Below are 21,866 nucleotides of genomic sequence, written 5' to 3' on the forward strand. Positions count from 1 at the left end.
ATATATATATGCTTGAATTTATAAGATGTTGGTAGTTATTGATCTCAGGAACTTTCCAATCTGGATAAGTATACTTCCATCTGAAATCTACTTTAAAACATGAGATAAAAATACATGTATCTTATGAATATTTCCAAAAATAATTCTGGTTCTTTGGGGGGAAATAGGCTTGACAGACAATCTTAAAAAGAAAGAAAGGAGGGAGGAAAAGCAAAAAGGAAGAAGAAAACTGTATCTAGAAAGGATTGAGGGTTAGTTGCATGTTTTCCTGACACTGTGTGTTTGTGTGCACGCTCACTCACACACACACACACACACACACACATACACACACTCATTTTTATACAAATAGCACCATAGTTTCTGGTTACCTCCTTTTCTACCTGAAAGCATACTAGGAACACTCTCTATATGGTTAGGTACTATATAAACTGTTATTTTTAATTATATTTATTCTATTGTTAGATTGCACTCTAATTCAGGTAATTTTCTCCTATTATTGGATGACTGCATTGTGTTTTAGTTTTCTAGGGCTGTCATAACTAAATGCCATGGATGAGATGGCTTAAACAACAGAAATTTATTTCCTCAGTGCTGAAGATTAAAGTCTAAGATCAAGGTGATGGCAGGTTTAATTTCTCCTGAGGTTTTTCTCATTGGCTTTCAGAGAGCCACCTTCTTGCTGTGTCCTCACATGGCCTTTCTCTGTGCATGCACATCCCTGGTGTCCCTTCCTCTTCTTCAAAGGACACCTGTCATATTGGATTAGTACCCCACCCTTCTGACCTTGTTTAACCTTAATGACTTCCCTAAGGGTCCTGTCTCCAGAGTCACATTGTGAGACAGGACTTCCATATATGTATTGGGGGAGGCACAATTCCAATCATAAGAGATTATTTTCAACTATTTAGTAGTATAAATCACATTGATGATAGATTATAAAGTGATTTTATCCAGTTATTTCCGTATAATATAATCCTACCTGAATAATTGCTAGATCAAAGTGTATGTCTAAGATGTTTAACTAGAACTATTAAGTTCATAGACAAAGTCTTTTGGACAGTTTTTTTCCCTTTGACTTGTGCCAGTGGAGCGTGAGAATGCAAACAAAACAGTTTTAAGAAGTAACATACCCATGTAAAATTCTCTAAGCTGGAAATAAAGCTTTGGTCAGACCATCACCTCTTGATCATCCATGACAAGGGGTGAGTGGTCTCAGACTACCACTGTTCCCAGCATCTGACCTCTAGCAGCCAATGTGCTCACTCCTGAGTTCCACCTGAATTCTAAGAGCAAAGGAAAACCATGCGAGGAAAGCAGAGTTATAATGGCCCAGATGGTACATTCAGACATTTCCTTTAGGATGCCTGTATTCTAAGTTATTCTCTTTAATTTCTTCACAGTGCATTAATGGGAAGAAAAAAGATAGTTTATTCCGATGACAAACAGAAACACTGTGGGAAAAAGAGATGAGAGGGAATAGGCAGGTTCACTTGGGGAGGATGAGACTGGCTTCTCTTTCTTCCCTAAGCTAGAACAGTGGACCTCCTTCTCTGTCAGCACTCTCTCAGTAAGTATTCTGTTCTACTGTCTCCTGCGGTCTTTAGGTTACTCTGTGTCCTAGAGGCACTACAGGATTTTAAATATGAATCACTGTCTCCTCTGTTTCATTTTGCTCTGGAATCCACTGTCTTCACAACTGGGTGAATATTTTAATTTAGAGGTAGACAGGAATCTCAAGTTGATTCCTGGGATACAAGAGTTGTTTAGTGTATTGGGCACTTAAAGTTTAATCTGGTTTTGGTAAGCAGAAAAAATATCATGTGAAAGAAAGATGCCAAAAAAGAAAACTGGGCATGAACAGGGAAGGACATTTAAGAGGAAATAATTAAGAATCAGTTAGAGCTAATATGTTTACCATTAAATTTTGCCTCGTAATTGTAGCAAACAAAAAATAAAGAGCATGGAAAAGTAGAAAATGAAATGAAATTTTGAGTGAGCTACCAAACATCAGGATGAAAACATTGACTGGCCAGGAGATAAACAAGTTTGATGGAAACCAACTATACAGCCTCAGGAAAAGACATAGCCTTTCTGAGTTCCAGTCTTCCTCATGACATATGATCTGAAAACCATCTTAATTGAGTAATCTTCACGCTCAGGAGATAATGTACACCCAGTATACACAGCACACAGGATTCACTCCTCAAACAGTGGTTTCCTGACACTCCTAAGAGCAGGAAGAGGACTGTAAATCCTTCAAGTGACTTTCAGTTTAGATGCAGAATCTAGATGTTCAGATGAGACCAACTGAAACATGGAGAACAATTATGCAATGAACAATATGGTAGTGATCACAGACGCGACAGGAATTCCAGCCGGGGGAAATCAGAGTGCACTGGACTACTCTGCCAGTGAAAGGTTCCTGGAATTGTGGGGTCCTAGACACTGGGTATCTGGGAAAAGCAATGTAAGAGGAGCTAGCTGAGTAAAGAGTATATTGAAAATTGGTTGGGTCAGGATGGAATGCAAGAGCAAAGACAAAAAGTGGTGGTGATACTGAATTCAGCAAAATAGAAATGACAACTGGTCTTTAACTTATGGAAAAAGAAATAGATGGTTACAATAAATACATTTTAAAAAGACTAGAATGACTAGAAAGGATTCCAGTATGAGTACACCCTGAATAAATACTAACAGGGGACGATGCTGGTTTATCAGAATTCATTTTGGGAATTAAGAAGGATTTGTGTATATAAACCAACTGGTCACATCTTTCCAAAACAAAAATAATCCCAATATTGATCCTCATAACCATTAGTAGGCAGAACACCAAGAAAGCTCCGTTCTTTTCTACTGAGGGTGATGGTGCAATGATTTTGGTTTGTGTGGCCTGATCCTGTGGCTTGTCCTTCCGTAGCATTAGTTTGAATTCTGGCAGGACAATGCTGCTGTTCTCAATAGGCTTGTCTAAATCCTAGAGTTTTCACATCCTACCTTTATTTGTGGTCAATAATTATGTTAATTCACACTAAAATAAAAAAAAAAAAAAAGATCAAGGATAAAAATCACTCACCTTAGTGGTGAAAAAAATAATACGAGGCCTATCTTTTCCTACCTAATATCCATCAGGAGCTCTCTGAAATGATCAGGTAATTTTTTAAAAAGTTTTTTTCTGGTTTGCTTCCCCCGCCCCCTTGCAGTGCTGGGAATTGAACCCAGGGTCTGGAGCATGGTAGGCAGATGCCCTACTACTGATTTACATCTTCAGTCCTGCTTCTTTTCTTATTAACCAAGTATTATATGTTCATTGGGGGGGAAAAAAAAACTTAGGAAACAGAAGTTAACAAGAAGAAAAACACTAAAATTAGTATTTTACTATTTCCACCACCTGAATACAAATTATGTTTTATGTTTCCTTTAGGTCCTTTTTCTTCATGCATAGTCAAACATTTTTTAATAGATATGGTGTTTTCAAGTCTTACATTTTCACCGACTGTTTTCTAAACATCTTTGCATTTCATTAACATTTTTATCATAATAGTTTTTTATTTTTTTTAATATTTATTTTTTAACTTTTTAATATTTATTTTTCAAGTATTGGCGGACACAACATCTTTGTTTGTATGTGGTGCTGAGGATCGAACCCGGGCCGCACGCCTGCCAGGCGAGTGCGCTACCACTTGAGCCACATCCCCAGCCCATAATAGTTTTTTAAATGTTTATAACACATGCCTTCTGTGATGCTCTCTCACTATGTCTTCCCTATGTCCCAGCCAGTCAAGGTAATTTTATGCAGTTTTATATTTTGTGTAGATAGATATTACAAAACAGAGATAAAATTAATATGCATGTTTATAATACCTTTATTTTATTAATATGCATTTTGAGCCACCTGCAATTCCCTCACTCCTCCTTGGGTTATGATCTCATCCTCAGGAATATATCTTTTTCCCTCCTTTCCTCCTTCACCCTTCTACCTCACTCTCTCAAGCAGAATTAGGCTAATGGAAGTCTAAGTCAGCTCCATAAATAATTGCAGTCCCTATGACTGGCAGATAATAGAGCACATAGAAAGACTCAGGTTTTCAGTACTGATTTCTTCAATCAGCTTGCAAATATGCCTACATACCTGAAAGCAAAAGAATTAAGAAATATATATATATATATATATATATATATATATATATTTCTTACCATTTATCTTCCTCTCAAGATGAGGAAAGGAGTCGATATCTTTTATTTCTCTCCTTTCACAACTGAAAAAGCAAAACTCAAGAATGGACAGGATATCCTGCCTGCTCTTGCCATATACTAACTGTCGTTGAACCAAGATTACACCCAGGATTTCTGAATCCCAGTTTTGTGCCTTTGCACTGTGTCATATTGATCCATCCTAAAAACGTGGCTCTTGGAATAGGAGAACTTAAAGTACCTAGATGACTGTAGGAAAAAAAAAATAGCTGTCAAGTCAAGAAAGTCTCTGATTATGTGACAGTCTCCTGGTTCCATACGTGACAGCAATATGTGTCCTGAGACATGAGAAGGGAAAAAATAATCTTTAGCCCTTTATCTGATTCTTTCTTCCAAACAGAGCTACATTCAGACACATATTAAAATAACACATTTATGACTATACTGGCTTCCAATACAGCCCCTAAGAAGAGAAACCTACATGGTGATTATCTGAATGTGCAAAGGCAAATATTTCACAGGGCAGAGAATGCCTCTGCACTGGGGCTCCACTAACAACATGTTCACAATATTGAGTGGAAAGAGTTCTTACATATGATCTAATATATATCCCAATAATAAGCCAGAAACCTCTCAGTAATATTTCTGTTAATCAAGCATTTACCTTGCACTTGAGCACCAAAGGATGCCTTATCTAGGCTGGATTAGAAGTAAACTCAGTTCCTTTATACAGTGCGTGACTAATTAGCCTAGCAGCATACTACATATACCTGCATTTTAAAAATCATAGTTTGAATTTAAGAACTTGTTTGCTTTTTCATATCTTTGTATATAAAGTATGTTCATGCCCATTCGTGTCTTTATACATGTACTTTGTTTTGTTTCTTTTTTGCATTACAATTCTTATTACACATATATACCACAATTTTTCATATCTCTGTTTGTATATAAAGTATGCTGACACCCAATTCGTGTCTTCATACATGTACTTTGGATGATGATGTCTATCACATTCCACCATCCTTGCTAATCCCCTGCCCCCTCCTTCTATGCTCTATATGCGTAATAAGAATGTAATGCATTCCACTGTCGTGTATTTAAGAAAAATAAAATCAATTTTAAAAAAAAAGAACTTGTTTGCTAAACTGGATGACAATATAACACATGTGTACACACAGGTACACCCACAGAAAAGGGGGAAAGGACTAAAAGCTGATATTGCCTAATTACCTTGGAAAACATCTATTATGATGCAGGGCTGACAGCTAGTGCAAGGAACTATCACAGAGTCATAAACATAAGAGGTTTACAGCCAGAAGCGTCCTTGTGGATAATTTAAACCTGGACTTTCTGTTTACTTAAGGAGAAATAAAGAGTTTAAGGGATTTGAGATGGTTTTACAGCCTCCTGCCTCAGTGACATGACTATACACTGAGAGAGGGAGACTTTACAGATTACTTAATACCACGGCTGGAGTACTAATAATTATGGCTCTGAGGAGGAAAATCAGCAAGGCAAAGGCAAGCTAGCTGGGATCAATACTCCCATTAAACACTCAGTGACCTTTTTTCCTCTGGGTTTATATTTTTCCTCACTTTCTGGGTTACTTTTTATGTACTAAATGTAGAAAAATAATAATGAAAGAGTCCCTTGACTGTAACTGCAATCGATGTATCTAACATGTTTTCCAATACTTATTGTGCATATGGCCTCATTAGATTCACACACAAGGAAGGGTTCAGATGGGGGGAAAAAACTTTAGAAGGCCATTCATAATTTTCCTTTCAGGATTTGACAGTCATGTCTCATTTCAGTCTCATAGTTCATTTTCCAATATATCCCAAGCCATAAAGCTTCATGTAGGCTGAAATTTGGAACACAGCAAACTATCCAAACTGCACAGGGCTTTGTTTGAGTGATTTTATTTTGCTTTATTTTACATATCCACATTCTATATTATTCCCTGAATCATGGCCATTTATGGCTGTAGTATTCTTTTGGTAGGGGTGGGTGGGTACCAGGGATTGAACTCAGGGCATTCGACCACTGAGTCACATCCCCATTCACTACTTACTCCTCCACACACACACACCTAACTTAGAATAGCTCATAGGTGTCAAAATTATTTTAAACTTAATTTTTCCTATATTAAAATCATGATCACAAAGCTAAAGAACACCCTTTTCCATTTTGTTTGAAGAATATTTTATAGTTTGGTTTTGATTTAAAATGTCCAAATATTTGTCTTGCTCATAACTGAACAGTTTACCAGGTGATGTCATGAGAAAAAAAATATAATCCTTGATTAGTAATTCACATGTGAGTTAAGGTATTTGAGTTATCTTAATATTCACCATTGAGCTAGATTTGGCCAAATAACATTAAAATATACTAATGTACAGCATTACCATGTACAATATACAGCAGGAAATAGGCACTATAAAATAATTAACATTCCAATTTTGTTTCTTCAGTAAAAAAGACAACTATGATTTAGGTGAAATAAGACTACTTTTGGATGGCAAGTGTTAAGTTGTTAAATTTTCGTTTGAGACCATATTCTTTGAGGGTGGAGGGGAAAACTATTCTCTGGCAATGTTTGTGATGTTTTATTTTTAACTTTGTTTACAGACTTGTATCCCTACTACTCTATACACCTTTTGAGTATGGGTTCCTGATCTTTGTCCCTTACATTTAGGATCAAGACCAGCACTTAGGAGCTATTCACTACACACACCATTTACTAGCTGTTGAACTTGGACATGTTCCTTAACAATTCTCTATCATTGTTTCCTCCAAAAAAGAAAAGTATATAGAAGCGACACCAAAGATGCTATGTTTGTTAAGTGTCCAGAACCTCATAGCACACAGCAGATGCTAATTCACTATTGTACCACTGTACAGCTGAGGGAGAGGCCATGCACACAGTCCTCCTGGGAGCTGTGTCACTCTTGGCTGCACCCTCCAAGTGTGAGTTATCATCAGCATCAGCATCACCTTTACCATCGCATTATTAGGCTCAAGAATAAAAATATATCATCTAAACTTCAGAAAATGCATCAAAATTTAGGCAGGCAGGCCCTTCATGATGGGAATAGCTATGCCTACCTCCAAAAGGGAAAAAGCTTAAGATTTTGAAGAATTCGTATGGATTTTTGGTTTCTCATGTAGTAACCCTTCGTTGAGATTTTTCAATAAAAAATGGATTATTACTATGCCACACAGGGTTACACATGGAGAATTATGCTATACCCAAGAATTCTAATAACTATTATGAACTAAAACCACAGACAATAATAAAAATAAGATGCTGGATATTCAAGTGCAAGTTGAAATGTTTAGGCTTTAAAGAAATTAGATATTATGGCACAAAAAATATCAATGACATGAATTATGTCATTGAGTTTCTGAGTATTTTGAGACAGGATCTTTTCTCAAAACCAAGGAGGATACCCAATGGGTATTTTGCATGGAGAGGCTGGGTCCTAACCTCCTTCTGGCTTCTCCCTATGGCTCACCAGGAACACTGTGGTTTTATCTGAGAACCAGTTTGGAACCTCAGATCCAGGTAGAACAAAAGAACCATTTTCCAGTAGCCCTGCAGAGGCATTCCACATGGTCAAGTATTTGTGTTTGTGGATGTTTTAGAATTTTTGATAATAAAATTGTTCCTTCAAAAATATTTGCCTCATTTTGCTAATTCAGAAATCATAAGAGACCCAATGAAAAAATTTCACATAAACTTGCCACCTAGAATCACTTTCTGTTAGCATTTTGATTTACACTGTTTTCATCCTTTTAAAAAATGGGTACGCTTGTGTAATAGTTTCCCTCTCCACAAAATTGGGTTTAAATTCATCTTTTGATTCTTGAACCTTTTTTAAAACTTAAAGGACATTTCGCATATTTTCGTATATTGCTAAATATTTTTCTACAGCTAAAGTGTCCTGTTGTATTCAATGATTAGGATAGGTCACAATTAATTCATCCTACATACTTGATCTGTACACAGAGATAAACAAATCAAGATTTAAGTTTTCTCTTATCCAAACCTATTTCTAATATAACTTCTGCTTTTTTCCAAAAAAATTGAAACAAAAGAGTCTTGAGTTTCATGGATTAATACTGTGAAACTATATATAAGATCACAGGAAGATGGTATTGTTCAGATATTAAATTCTGGGACTTATGCTGCTCAAGTTATTTTGCTAGGCATTTTCCCAGAGAACAAATTTCTACAAAACTGCTCCCTGAATCTCTTCAAAAGAAAAGAAAATGTTATAGTTTGCAGAACTGTGAAAAACAAATTTTCTCTTGTGTATTTATTGCTTGAAGAGTAGGAAGGAAAACTAGGTAATTGTTTTTTAAAAATATAATAATGCTTATTTAAATTTTTATTTTAAAAAGAAAATTCTGAATGACACAGTACAAATACACAAAACTTGCTGCGCATGTTGTATACACATATAAATCTAGCAATTCAGAAGGCTGAGGCAGGAGGATTGAAGATTGTAGGCCAATGGCAACTTAGCGAGACTCTGCTCAAAATGAAAAATAAAAAGGGCTGAGGATGTACCTTAGTGGTAAAGAAATTCTGGGTTCAATCCCCAATATTGCAAGTATACAAAACACACATGATCTCTTAATAGTTATTTAAACACAAAACCTTCAAACGGTTTATTTTAGGACTGAGATTCATTCAGGCCCTAATTTTGTGTCCTCGCTGAGAAAACTGTGGTTATGTGGACTTGGTTCTCGAATGCAAATTTTAAGAATGTTGCCATCCCTAATAGTAAAAATTGGATTTTAATTAATACTTAACATTAGTAGCATTAGAAATACATTTGTCTTTTCCTTCATTTACTTTAATTTTCAAGAGGACAATCAAGTTTTCATTAAGAGGGAAGAGGGGTAGATTATTTAAGAGCAACTTTGGAGTCAGACTTAAAGTTAGAATCTTTTCTATCAGTTGTTAGTTGGATGATGTTGAATAAAGGTTGTTGCTTTATTTCAATTAACCTTCATTTAGTTACATATAAAATAAGGATAATACTACCTTCTTCAATATACGTTGGTGAGACAGAATTTTGGGATACAGAAAATGAACCACTAGGTCTCAAAAGAGAAGCATCTCCATGAGCCACTGGAAAGCAGGGAAAGCCCTTGAAACTTGGAAATGCAAAACAAGCATTCCAGAGCTACTAGGCCCACTTTTCCCTGGAAAAAAGTAAGGGGGCAATGTGGAAAAACTGGAAAAAATTGTGTCACTCTGCCCCTATTAATCTGAACACCCTATACCAAGGGGTTGCTGTCTCCCTCTGGAGATGGCCCACATTGTCCTCTGAATATGAATTCCTTTCTTTACCCCCAACGTTTCTCACTATTAAGATGGATGGCATTCTTCCTTGAATATTTATTTCTTACTTTACCTCCACTTCCCAAAATGACTTCTCTCCCCTGAGATAGCCTGCATTTCCCTTGAATGTGTATCTACTTTCCTAAATAAATCTACCTGTGCTTCTGACTGACAGATACTGAAAAAGCATCCCACTTGTCCTGATTTAAGGTCTTGAGATCCCTCTCTTTGGGAACTCCTCTAGTAACGCAAAACAAAAATCAGTACAGCATGATGATAACAACAACAACAACAACAACATTACTGTTAAACATGTTTTGAAAGAAATCCTTAGAAAATTTTTAACCTGGACTTAGTCCAAAAAGTAAATTGCTATATTTCAATAATTTCTGTTTACTAATTTAAATATTATTATATTTGACTCATCAAATGAAAGATAGATCTAAGAGAACAAAGGAAAGTTTGAAGACATTTTGAAACCCAACTTCTTCAAAATGTGGACGGACATTTTTAGTTTAGGTCCATTGGCTAGCAGCTACAGTAGTCAGTTTACTGAAACAAAGACTTCTGCAAGAAACTGGGTATTAGTTATTTCCTGTAATAGTTACATGTTAAGATTCTCTTTAAATTTAGCTCTTTTCCCTTTAAAAAACATACATCCTTTGGGACAAGGATGGGGCTAATAATCAGGAGCCTAGACACTTTCTATTTTGAGGATCTTCAGGAAAGCTGTGTTGTGTTGGTGAAGATGGTAATGGTACACTTGTGAGAATTACCCATTCATATTCCCTGCACCCCACCAAATAAACAACACAAAACCTTTGGCTTACTTATTGTTTTCTTATACAGGCACCCATGGATTGGCTGGCTTCGCTTGTAAGTGAAAGAAGGATCTGGCAAGGATGACCAAAAGACCCAAGCCACACACATTAGTATGATATCTACCTCACCTGTATTTTTGCGGATTTAGTAAAAGTATTAAAAGTTCTTTGTGTATTATAAAATAAAGTCCTAAATATGTGTTAATTATGGGAGGAAAAAAACCTTAGCCTACTAGTCATGAAAGGCATAAAATAAATAACTGATGGGACATAAGAGGGATGACTTGAAACTATAAATTATCCTATTGAAATGTCATTGTGATTGTCCACAAACCATACCCAGCATTAATTTTCATACAGCTAATTCATTTTTAACAAACGTTTGTCTGCTGGGTTATTATGTATATTCATTTTTGGCTTCTATGTTAACAAAAGCTCCATGTTTACCTGAAGAACCATGGCCACCAATTGGGGAGGGATCCTGGAGAGTGGAGATGGTGCATATGGGGAGGGAAATACCCATGCAGAAGACAGCCTGCGGGTTCTTGTTAAACTACAGACACCTCTGCGGGGAGACAGGTAGGCCTGTTGTTGCCAAGTTTTCTTACTTTCTCAAAGGGCCAGATATTTTGGTATTTCTTCTCATGTCAAACTCATGAAATTTCAGATAAAAGTATGTTTGAAAAAATATCGTGCTGGATACACATACTGCTTTTACTAACATTTTACCCAAGTTTACAAGCATTTTCCTGCAGCGGGACCTGGCCCCACATCTCCAGGTTTTAATGACTGTGCTATAAAATCAAATAGACCTCTCTCCAATTTCAACTCTAAAATATACTGGCCAGATGCCTCTCTAAGACATTTAACCCATCAGAGCTTCATTTTCCTCTTGTGAGATGGGAAGAAAAACACCTACTACCTTAGACTTTTGAAGATGGTGAAATCTACACCAATGAAAACACTCAGCATAATCCATACCAAAGAAGTGCTCAAAGGATTTAACAGCTTTTCTCCTTTTCTGAATGATTTACTTTTCATGCCTATAAACTCTGAGCATATCACATATCATTGTTATTTAAGAGGGTCAGAACTATCCCTTTTGTTGTTGGAATAAATTGTCTTACTTTAATTATAAGAAAAACTCTAAACTATGGATCTCTTCATTTCTTCTAAAGAGTAGAGATGAGTCAGCTTCAAATCTGAAACAATTTAAGTGTGACCCAGGGGAAAGTTCATTTGTGCACAAAGTCTACCTCCTGAACAAAATGCTCTTCCGCCATCTCATCAGTGACTGTCCTGGTTAGTCAGACAGCATAAAGCACCTCAAGAATGTGGTTACTGATGACACCAGGTGAACTGAGACCCAAACAATTCTGCTTAGATTATAGTTGACTATATGGCCAAAGATCAATGTTCCAAAACAAAAGAATTATACAAAATAAATATAGACAGTTAATGTTTTCAGACTATACAAATGTCAAAGTTCAGTAAGTAAGTAACCAATCACTAACTGCCTCCTTAATACTTTCTAGGTGCCTTGGCTAAACTATGTAAGCTTGGCTTTAAAAACCATAAATATAGAAAAATATACATATACCAAGTCAAAAGAGATTGGACAGTATTTTGTAGTCAAACCTGCTCAAATATGAGCATTATAATTACTTCAGTATGTTTCTAGCAAGCATTTGAACTTTGGTCTCTTACACACCAATGAATATACACAGGTTGTAAACCTGACAGTCACTCAAGTGTTGTTGCAAGCTGAAGGTTTCCTTTCTCATCTTCCCCAGTGCAGCAATGCAGCCTGCAGCTCTAAAAATGTGACAATCCAGCTAAGAAGAGTGGGGTATGTGTTAAATCAATGGGCCTAGTTAGGGTGTGGTGGCACACACCTTTAATACCAAGCAGCTCAGAAGGCGGAGGCGAGAAGATTGCAAATTCAAAACCAGCCTCAGTAATGTAGTGAGGCCCTGAAAAACTTAGTAAGACCTATCTCAAAATTAAAATTTTTTTTTTAGAAACAAGGTGGGGATGTGACACAGTAGTTAAGTGCCTCTGGGTTCAATCCCTGGTACTAAAACAAAACAGAACAGGATGGTGTGGACAGTTATTATTACTTCAGTTTTTGAAAGCTAAGATTTATTTTTAAATATTACTAATGCTTTAACCATCTGACTTAAAATACTACAAATTCTACATTTTATAGGTGATTTTATTAAGTGAAATGCTTTAGAAATAAAAGGAAGTCAGGGCTGGAGATAGAGCTCCATGGTAGAGAATATGTTTAATATGTACAAGGTCCTGGGTTTGATCTCCAGCCTCCATTTCTTTATTTAAATAAAGAAATGAAAAGAAATAAAAATTCACATATTTTCCATAATACAGCAAAAAAGAACATATATTCACGAAAACACAAAAAACCCGTCTTATTGTTGAGTATCTACCACTTAAATTATTCCTGCATGGACGCAGGAGACAAAGAGCCACTGGCGCCTGGGTAATTCCTGCCTCTGGTTGTAGGTAACTAGAGCTGAGCAGATAACAGAGAAACCCCAGGAATTTCAGAGTATCCATTTCCACAGTTCAAATTATCTAGGAACTTCATAAGAAAGCAAGTTTCATGTCTGTAACACATATCTTCAAAATAGGTCCTTCTATGTAGTCAGTGTCAATTAGCCAAATAAGCAGGTTGTGGATTTTCATATTAATTCCCAGCATAGGATTTTTATAAATCCAGCAAATTGTTTGCCATTCTATGAAAATTAATTATTGATTGTTTTGCTCATCACTTAATGGCAGAATGACACAATAGCCTAGATGGTACAGAACGTCTTTAAACAGAATGTTATTTAAAGCTAGAGAGGAAAAAAGGGTGTGTGTGTGGGGAGGAGGGATCTTATGAAAATTAGAAACCAGTGGAGAAAGGGGACGGGGGTTGGGGGTGGGAGTGGGGAGAGGTCCAGAGGAATGATATTACCAAATCATGTTATGTATAAGTACAAGTAGGTCACAATGAATCTCACTGTTATGTATAATTATCATGTGTCAATAAAGTTAATTAATAAAGATAAATAATAAATTAAAATTTCTATTTTTATTAGTATTATGGCATTAAGAATGTGAACAACATTTACTTTGGAAAATGTGTTCATATTAGGTGTGTTTGTCCTTATGAGTAGTTTAAAGCCCTTAAATATGGATCATCGATGACTACAGAGTAAGAACTAAGTTTATTTTTGGAAACTACCTCTCTCCATGAAATGCTGTACAAGAAAGAGTCGGCAAGGAGTGTGGGTGAGAAACATTTGCTTGGTTTACATTTTTGATGTGGTTATGCTGGGAAGCATTTTCCAGGGGAATATTTCCAGTTTGAAACAGAAGGCATGATGAAAATATCATCCTTTTTTCTTCAGCACATACTCACAGGTTTTTTTAGGCATAATAATCTCAGCAAAATTTCCTTCTTTGAAAATAATACCAAAGAGTTGTTTTCTAACCAGATAGTGTCAGCTAAACTTGGTCAGATCTGGTTCTTCCATGTGCATTTTAACTGCAGCAGGACTCCAGAATTTCAAGATTGCAGTCAATGCCATGATCTTGACTTAGATGCCAAACAAAGGCAACAGAGCTGTTTTCTTCCTACTTCAGCTTCGGTGTGTCAGAGGGCTAGGAACCCACGGGGGGGGCGGGGGGGAGGCTGTCCCAGGTGGCTGGAAGGCAAGTCTCTGCACCTGCCAAGTACACCCCCTCCCCTGTCACCCTTTCTATATTTGATTTCCAAACTTTCATGAAAGCAGAATGCTGCCTTAGTTTATTTTTAGAATATATTTCTTATTCGGCTTCCTCTTTGGGTAAAGATATGAAGGAATGATTCTTTTTTTTTTTTTTCACCCATTCTGATTTCATGTCCCACATGTGTAAATAGATAAACACTAAGTACTAAGTGACAACATAAGGATAAATTCTCTCTTTACTTTATGAGTCAGTTTTTGTAAACAGGACACCACTTAAAAAGTCTATGACAAACACCTTTAGCAATTTGTTTGTGTGTTATTTTATTTTTACATGAATGATGCCTATTTTGGAATGAAAGCCTTTAACAGGCATGGTAGTTTTAAATGTATAGCCATAAATCTTTGGATACTCTTCCACTTACCAGGTGAAGGTAAATTTCTCTCTCCTTGAGTGTCTGATTCTTTAATGAATTTGGTAGGATGGATTTCTAGAATAGCAAAATAGCTGTGTGTAGCATGTAATTAGATACTACTAATAATAATTAAATTACTAACTTATTTTAATAAATTACAGAATTCAAAGGAATCCCCTTAACAATATCACTATTCCTATTTGTAATTTAGTTTTGAAAAAGACATAAAAGGAGCCATAGAAGTGTTCACAGCGTTTCTTTCTTACATCATAGCACATAGTGAGCTATCTTTAATGATGAATCCATCACTGCACTTGGTACCTTTAAGAATTTGATTTTCCCCATCCAGGGCTTAACAACATTCTGAGAATACCAAATATGTGAATATGATCTACTTTATTTCACAGATTATTTGTCTTTATTTATTACCAGTGCTGGGGATCAAACCCAGGGCCTCATGCATGTTAGTTAAGTATTCTACCACTGGACTATATCCCCAGCTCTATAGATAATTTAAAAGAATAAAAATCACAGTCTAAAGAACTAGTAGTGAAAATTTCTGTAATCTTAGGACAAAGGATCTTCATGGGAACCTCGATTCGATTCATTCATTCATTCATTCATTCAGTCAGTCAACCAATCTTTATTGCAACCACCTTGTGCTGATGCATTTATTATTAACTTGTGGACAAGACTATTTGATTTATTTCCTTGGAGCTTGTAATATAGTGAAGGGAAAAAACTAAAAACCAAATAGCTCTATAGTCATGACTTTTGGCAAGTGCTATGAAGAAAACACAGGGAGTGACAGAGGAAACACATCTAGGAAATCCTCTCCACACAGTTATATTCAAAGTTCAGACATCAGGTTTAGAATGAATCCAACCATTCATGTTTAAACAGAGAAACAGTCAGACATCAGGTTGGCATTAGAAAAACCATCATATACATGTACAATGATCACAGTGAACAAGAGATGACAAAAATACATCCTGGTTTATTCTGAGAAGTCTTATGGCAGCTAATGTATATTGTTTAAATATGTTTCTGTAAAGGATGTCAATTGGTCACAGAGGTTAAAACTACAGCATACACCATCATATGGCGGAGGGAAATGTACCTGAAAGAAATTTGTTCTTTTTTTTTTTTTTTTAACTGATACTGACGCTCACACGTGGTGAACTTCCTCATGAAGGGATTTCACTGACTTGGGTTTTCAACTCATTCATTATCATCAGACAAGGGATGACCTAGGTTAATTTAATACCCATTATGAGATGAAGTAACAGATCGGGGAAAAGCAACTCATATTTCCTGAAAATAATGCCTGGCTCAACAGCTGTTGTACATCAAGCAAATTCTACCTGTGTCATGAGAATTACTTAAAACCCAAGTGTAAGGACCTCTAAGTGGGGGGAAAAAACAGCTTGAATCATCAAGAAAAATAAACAGAGATTTAAAAATTTTTAAAAATTTATTTATTAACATGAAAAGATGGCTATTCTCTACAAAGTAAAACATGAAAAACAATCTTTTGAGTATGGTGCATTTATGAAATGATGTGTCTACGGGCATTTCTATGTGCATGTGGAAAAAAATGTAAAAAAAAAGATTCCAGAATGCAAACAGGAACGATTTCCTGAAGGCAGGCCTACAGGTGATTGACATCTTCCTCTTAGATTTTTCTGTATAGTGTCATTCCCCACAATGAAGGATCTTTTCAAGTGAAAAAATTTGAAAGACAAAATTTAATTGTATCAGTGAATAATGCTGTAAATAGACTATCTTTAGTGCAATAGGTCTTACTTTTATTGCAAGCTAGTTAATTATGAGGGACACCTTTTTCCATATATGGAATGATAGATCAGATGGCATGATTTGCTAGTTGCAGGGTTGAATTACCATGTAGTCAGAGAAAGTGTATGCCTTGGACAGTATAAAGGAAAATCAAGAACTGGTGAGTACTGGTGCTGGTGGTATGTAATCCCAACTACTTGGGTGGCTGGGACAGGGCAATTTTGAGATGCAGTCTCAAAATAAAAATAAAAACAGGGCTGATATAGCTATATAGTTCAGAGGTGGAGTGCTTTGGGTTCAATTCCCAGTACCCCTCCCAAAATTAAGTAAAGGAAACCAAAATATTAGATTGTTTTTGGAAAAATATCAAGTTTTGATATTTCAGAAAAGTTTTAGAAGCATTTGCCCAGGAAAACATCAGAAAGTTCTTAAACTGAAGTGCACTTATTTTGTAACAACATTTATTTTATTTTTAAGAACATGTAAGTAGAGAGATGCTCAGGACATATAGCAGGTAGCTTTTTAGTTCATATCACAGTACAACAAAGTTTGGGTTTTCACCTAGACAAATGCTTCTATGCTTTCCTGAAATATCAAGAAGCCCAGACATTTTGCAAAATATTTTGTGTCTTTTTTTTTGCAGATATTTTACATATGTATTTAGTCTGTTTGGCAATTCAATATGGTCAAAAAGCAAACTGTGGTACCTGAACTATTCAAATAAAAATGAGCCAAATAATGTAGTTTTACAATATTTTAAATTTTATAAAACAAATAAGCAATTTGTTATACCTTCTTATATGGTAGATTTGGGCCTGGAAGACTTGAAATCTAGCTCCCTGTTTGACCATGAACCAAACACAAATTTGGACAAATATAACCTCAGTGAATCTGTTTCCATTTATGTAAAATAATTACGATGATAAAAACTCAAGTGATCTGATCTGTTGAGTGTATAAAACAAAAAATAAAAAAGGGAAGTATACTTATGAACTATTAGTGATTATATTAAAATAAGATGTATGATAGTACTAATTATAACTATATTGTTTTCATCATTATCTATTTTAATGTGTATCTTATATCCGCCAAGGAAATTTTATGTCGCTGGCATATGCAAGTTATGCTAATCATATAAGAGTTCTACTAATAGTTATTAGCAAATTCATTAATTCATCATGTTTGTAAGCATGTTTTCACCTGAAGAAAAATAGTGGGATATATAAAGGAGGAATTTATCTAAATTCTCAAAGTTACACCGGAGTTTAACCTAGTTTATTTATTTCAATGACAGCTGATTATTGAGTTACTTATGTTGAAATTTCCATGATCAATCTGTTTTTCTTCTAAGCCTCTACAACAAGAAACAAAACATTAACCTTTTCATGAATCAATTAGAAATACAGAAAAGAGTTTTTAATCTCCAAATATTTTTTAAGACACTCTAAGTCAGTTTTACCCTCCACGTAGTTTTTAAGGAAACTGAGAGTGTGAACATAAAATTAAAATATGACCTGAGGTCACTTGAAAAATTAGGAAATAACTACTACCAAGTAAAGAATTAAAGTATGTGCGTTTTAACTAAAACAAGTTTTACTAAGGGTTTTCATGGCTGTCAAAATATTGAACTGTAATAGTCCAACAAGAATGGCATTTTCAAGACAGTGTTTGGGTAAAAGGTAATTAGTACCTTCTACTCAAACAACACATTTAAATAGCATATTTTAAAAATCATTTTGTATGTATTCTTCATTAGATATATTTTTTTCAACTTGGTAGCTCTTGAATTACTTTGTATCTAGGCTCTACTAAGTAACATAATACATTTTTCATTATACAATACATTAACCACACAACAGGAAGTAATTTTTTTTTTTTTTTTTACTGGGGGTTGAATCCTGGGGTGCTTTACCATTAAGCTACATACCCAGTTCTTTTTATTTTTTATTTTGAGACTGGGTCTTGTTGAGTTGCTGAGACTGTCCTTGCACTTGTGATCCTCCTGCCTCGGCCTCTGGAGTCATTGGGATTACAGGTGTTCACCACCTTGCCTGCTGAGGGAAAACTTTTAGTGTAGGTATTTGGCATTGCATTTCATTAAGCTGCTGAGAAAGAAGGGCTCTAATGAACAGATTAATCCCTGCATACTGGCAGAATTACATAAAAATTTCTCTAAGCAGATGATCAATTGATTTTTTTTTTTAAATATCCAGATTTCGTAATTTAGAAGCCAATTACAAAATGGAGTCTAGCTATTGTAGATCTAGAAGTACCTGGTAGTAAACAACTCACATTCTTAAAAGGATGATTAACTCTAGAAAAAGCCAGAGGAATTCTTGAGAAGTATACTAGTCCATCCCAGACAAATGCATATGTAGGTCACACTTTTGGAGGTTTCAATGAGAGAAGAATGCACCACCTTATCTGATTATCCACGTAACTATTCTCACTTACTAAGAGGAACTTCTACATTTCATATTTTTAATTTTCATTCTTCTTAATGAAGTTGAAGCCCATTGAACATATTTTACATTCCCCAAAATAGCAATATACAACCCCTATGTAAAACATCAGCTTATTTGAAACAAATAATTGTTATCAAACAAAAAACTGATATCTCAGTTTTTTCTTCTTCAAATGAAAGAATTCTAGTGTCTGTATCCTTCCTCAGACACAGGGCCTGGCAATAGAGCTGAAACAGACTACTTACAGTGAGTACTAAGCCTAAGGCCGACGGTGATGTGCCTCTGTTCAAACTGTACCAACTTTGTCCATAAAACCACATCCAAATGGAAACTCAACACAAAGGAAATAACAACAAAGCCCTATGCTATCTGCTTTCATTGTATGAAACAGGGCCAATTGCTACATATCTTTTTTTTTTTTTTTCAGTTTATTGTAGATATGTCAGAAATTTTAATTTTGGGCAGTCAAAGTTATCATTAAAATATTCAGGACACAAAGTGTTATAAAAAATTGATATGACATATAAGCCCAGTACCTCCTTTCTTGCCCTACTTTATATAGTTGTTACAATTAGGCACATAATAGCATGAGTTTACAGAGTTGTGAATCTATATAACATATGACATACTATGAGCAGGTTAAATTAACTCACTAAGGATGTGTCCCATGTATAAACCAAATAGAAAAATTATTCTCAGAAAAATTAAACAATAAATCTGACACATGTAAAAATTATAAATGAGGGGGAAGTGTTAAAATAAAATGAAAGATGAAGGCAAAAAAAATTATGTGATTTTACATCGCAAAAAATGTTTTTAAGATATCCAGAGTAATATTGTTGGAGAAGAGACAGATGACTGAAATCAGTATATATGATGAATTCGATATTATAATATACTTTTACCTGCAAGGATTTTTCTGGCTTTAGTTCAATGAAATCCATTATCCTAGGTGGTAATGGAGCCCTGTATGCTACTCATATCAGGCATCTTTAGTCTTCCTGAACTGCCTTAAAACCTTGACATAATAAAAGGTCAAGCAGATCCTAGTAAGCATTTATAAACTACACCCCCCTCCTATTTCAGCACATAGTAGCATGAGCCTTTCTCCAGCTAAGCTTTGCTCACTCTCTTTCATTTCATTGTATAAGCTGGCTGATTTGGAAATAGCTATCCCAGCGTTCTTGGGAATACTTAAATTTCCAAAAGCAATCCTACTTTCCTACTTAATTACTTACAGAAGCAGACCTGTAACACAATATTTGGGAGAACTATAAAATGGTGCCTGGATACTGAAGGAATGAACAGCAAATAGCAGCACTATTAAATAAAATGAATGCATTTCACCTTCCAGCTCAGCTGTGCTTCATGTTCACGGGACATAAGGTACACACATACAAAGACTGGGGTGGAATTTTGAGAAAACTGATTTGTTCCAACATTCATTTGGCAAGATGCTGGATGCAAAATAATACCACAAGCCACCTCCCTTTCCCCTCATTGTAAATCCAGGGCCCTCAATATCACTCCCAACAAACCCAATTAAAAATAAAGAAAAGAACCACTCTATGAATTCACATCTAGTTCTGTAATGCAGATCAAATGATAGGCATCTGTCTTAATTGGTCACAATGAAACTAAGGGACAATAACAAGAATAAATCTCACATTAATCCAAAGGAAGCCAATGAATAATAATACAAACCAGAAACATAGTTTCAAAAAAATGCAATTACTTCCAAGCATGCAGGGCCATTCAAAACCCATAAAAATGATAGTAAAGCAAGCATCCTCCACATATAAATATGCTTCATAAATGCAATATAAATGCTAAGTAATGTGTATGTCTGATATGAATAACCATAAGGTGCATGTCTGTATGTTCACAATCAAATCTATGTACTAAAAATGAAGCTCCGGATCCATCAAATTGTTTCTCAACAAGAGTCCTATAGAGTATGAAATAGAAGGCTAAATTCTGGGGCCACCTTAGCAATGAAGAAAATAAACAAAACCACCTGATAATTAGGCCGAGAAGGTTGAGACACCAAATGGGGCTTTGAGGAAGGCCCAAACCCTACATATAAGAGCTGCAAATGAAAACGATTCTTTTCAACATCACCCTTTTCCTGTTGTTAGCGGTTTTTCCACCCCCTGATTTTGTTGCTAAGCTTGGGAGGGAAGGAATCAAGTGGCTCAGTCTGTATTCTGAGCCAATTTGTGATAAAAATCGCAACACTTTTTTTTTCTTTTTTTTTTTTAAACACAAGCGGATGCCTTCTCACTCCTCTCCCTGGTAACCTTCCTCTCTCTCTCTCCCCTTATCTGTCTCCACATCTCCCCCTCCTAGACTGAGAGACGGGAGTCATTGTTCAAATCCAGGCCACAAATGTATACACAAGTCATTTAATAACCAGCTGAACCAAGAAGGGCCCCTAGGTCTCCTACTCACCATACTGAGACTCGGAGACGCTGTAGAAAGGAGGGAGAGATGCAAACTGAATCCATTTTCCTTGTGACCGAGTCGGATGCAGCCTCCGAACCCAACATCAGCAGCGGCTGCTGGGATTTTTTTTTCCTCCTCCTCTCTGGTTGGCGATGTGGCGAACAGGAACCACCCTTCCAGCCCCACTAGAATGTCAGCAGAGGCAGGCGGCAGCGACAGCAGCGCAGCATCACCGCTCAGGCCTCCTCCCTCTTGGAGGATGGGGTGAGCTCAGAAGCAGCCAGGAACTTGCAGCAGACACCTTCACTGGCTCCTCCTCTCCCTCCCCCACCCCGAAGGCCCCACCCCTGCTGCGGTAGAGGCTGCCGACCCGGCAGCTGCTGGTTGTCATGGCAATGACCAATGGTAAGCGCCGGGTAAGGGGGAGGGGTGAGGGGCGCAGCAAGCTGCAGGGGCTGCAGGGGAGTGAAGTTGAGCTGTTGCCCTCCGAGATGCTCTTGGGTCTCCCCTACCCTGCACTCCAGGTCTTCGGAAGATATGGGGCAAGCGAGAAAAGGCACGGGAAGACAATAATTAAAATTTAATGAAAATCTAGCTGTTTTTGCATTTTCTACTTTTCCGATAAAATGGATTAAATC

At 36.2% G+C, this 21,866-nt stretch overlaps 1 protein-coding gene across 1 annotated transcript in view; it reads right to left on the minus strand.

Moving 5' to 3' along the window:
• The window catches only part of Jakmip2 (janus kinase and microtubule interacting protein 2), a 156,421-nt gene extending 134,871 nt beyond the window's left edge, over positions 1–21,550 (minus strand). The window contains exon 1 of the mRNA XM_048811746.1: positions 21,235–21,550. The gene's annotated coding sequence lies outside the window, so the exon portion shown is untranslated. The remainder of the gene's footprint in view (positions 1–21,234) is intronic.
• Between the last annotated feature and the right edge of the window lie 316 nt (positions 21,551–21,866).

Source organism: Marmota marmota, unplaced genomic scaffold (genome assembly GCF_001458135.2).
Source record: "Marmota marmota marmota unplaced genomic scaffold, marMar, whole genome shotgun sequence".
Classification (NCBI taxonomy): Eukaryota; Metazoa; Chordata; class Mammalia; order Rodentia; family Sciuridae; genus Marmota; species Marmota marmota.